Consider the following 2,511-nt stretch of genomic DNA (forward strand, 5'->3'; position numbering starts at 1 on the left):
TATACATTTTTATTTGCATTTTTCTGTTAAGAAATATTTTTAGTTTTTTTAAAAGATTTTATTTATTTATTTGTCAGAGAGAGACAGAGAAACAGAGCACAAGCAGGGGGAGCAGCAGGCAAAGGGAGAAGCAGGCTCCCCACTGAGCGAGGACCCTGATGCGGGACTCAATCCTAGGACCCTGAGCTAAAGGCAGATGGTTAACTGACTGAGCCACCCAGGCATCCTGAAATATTTTTACTTTTTAAGGGACTTTATTTTAGATATCCTTTGTTAGTTGCAAATAGTTGTATTTTTCTTTTGTCAGTTGAATTGGAAACTTTGTTGTTGTTGTTTAGTTTTTATTTCATAATCATAAACTTAACTCTGTAATCCAGCTAGACTTGGAGAGGAGTAAGGAAAATATGGATCCCATAGAACTGCAATGACAGTCCAAAGATCGCTGGATATTTTGAGCAGATGGGGGTGAAGGGGTTCTCTCCTGAGCTACAGAAGAAATGATCTGGTAGTTAAGATAAAACACAAGTCAAATTTATTAGATTTGTCCATAGTCAGCCATAGGGTTCTTCTTGCTGGTCTTGTCATTCCTGGATCCAAAGCACTCCGTGGCTTCCACAATATTCATGCCTCCTTTCACCTTGCCAAAGTCCACATACTTGCCATCCAACCACAAATTCTTGACGATACAGATGAAAAACTGAGAACCATTTGTTTTGGGCCCAGCATTTAACATGGACAAGACGCCAGAAACCGTATGCTTCAGGAAGAAATTCTCATCATCAAATTTCTCCCCATAGATGGACTTGCTGCCAGTGTCATTATGGCATGTGAAGTCACCACCCTGGCACATAAATCCCAAAATAATTCTGTGAAAACAGGAAACTTTATAACCAAATCCTTTCTCCTCAATGCTCAGAGCGTGAAAGTTTTCTGCTGTCTTTGGAAATTTATCTGCAAACACCTTGAGGGAGACCCAGCCCAAGGGCTCACTTCCATGGCCATGTCAAAGAACACAGTGGGGTTGACCATGGCTGGGTGGTGGTGTCTGCAAGGCCAAGTCTGAAACATTTATTAGAGGACTTAACTCATTTACATTGGCTTTATCTTCTATAAGCTCTTTTGCTTTAATATTTTCATATTTTTATGCTGTTTGCTTTCTTTTATTTTATACACAATATTTTTTTTCCTTTTTTGTTTAGGTATTTGGAAGAAATTAACTACCCTTTAAATTTACCTTTATGTTTTAAAAGTTTTACCTATTTTTCTCTTATCATTTGTTTGTTTGTTTGTTTCTCTCTTATCAATGTTAAGTAAAAAGTGGTATTTCTTGATTTCTCGCCTTCTCCTGAAACTATCTCTACTATAGAGTAACGTTTTACATAGCTAGATATTCATAAGACTTATTTTTCAACTTTGAATTTTAAAAGTTTCAACCAGGACATGTCTGATCCTGATTACCTCATTTATTTTGTATTATATTGATCTTTTCAGATCAAAGATTTCTACTAAACTTCGGGTTGGTTTTTTGGTTTTGTTTTTGATTTTTTTTTTTTTACTTGATCTGTTCTTCATGTGATTGAAAAGTTTGCATTTCCTTGATCCATTCTCCATATTGTATTATGTTTTTTCCATTTTGTAATATTTTTCTTTTCAGTTTTTGATGTAGTATTCAATGATTTATCAGTTGCATATAACACCCAGTGTTTATCACATCATGTGCCCTCCTTAATGCCCATCACCCAATTACCCCCATCCCCCCACTCACCTCCCTTTCTGAAACCCTCAGTTTGTTTCCCCAAGTCAAGAGTTTTTAATGATTTGTCTCCCTCTTTGATTTCTTCCCATTTAGTTTTCCCTCCTTTCCCCTATGGTTCACTGTGCTATTCCTTATATTCCACATATGAGTGAAACCATACGATAATTGTCTTTCTATGCTTGACTTGTTTCACTTAGCATAATTCCCTCCAGTTCCACCCATGTTGATGTAAATGGTAGGTATTCATCCTTTCTGATGGTTGAGTAATATTCCATTATATATATGAATTGCATCTTCCTTACCCATTCATCTGTTGAAGGACATCTTGGCTCCTTCCACAGTTTGGCTATTGTGGACATTGTTGTTATGAACATTGGAGTGCATGTGCCCCTTCTCTTCACTGCATCTGTACCTTTGCAATAAATACATAGTACTGCAACTGTTGGGTCATAGGGTAGCTCTATTTTTAACTTCTTGAGGAACCTCCATACTATTTTCCAGAGTGGCTGTACCAGCTTGCATTCCCACGAACAGTGTAAAAGTGTTCCCCTTTCCCCACATCCTCACCAACACTTGTTCCCTGTCTTGTTAATTTTAGCCCTTCTACCTTCTGTAAGGTGGTATCTCATTGGGGTTTTGATTTGTATTTCCCTGATGGCAAGTGATGTGGAGCATTGCTTCATGTGTCTGTTGGCCATTTGAATGTCCTCTTTGGAGAAGTGTCTGTTCATGTCTTCTGCCCATTTTTTTATTGG

At 37.6% G+C, this 2,511-nt stretch overlaps 1 pseudogene; it reads right to left on the bottom strand.

Moving 5' to 3' along the window:
- Nucleotides 1–214: 214 nt before the first annotated feature.
- On the bottom strand, nucleotides 215–1,684 carry LOC103673012 (annotated as a pseudogene).
- Nucleotides 1,685–2,511: the final 827 nt, after the last annotated feature.

This window comes from Ursus maritimus, assembly GCF_017311325.1.
Source record: "Ursus maritimus isolate PB19 chromosome X unlocalized genomic scaffold, ASM1731132v1 scaffold_X1, whole genome shotgun sequence".
NCBI lineage: Eukaryota > Metazoa > Chordata > Mammalia > Carnivora > Ursidae > Ursus > Ursus maritimus.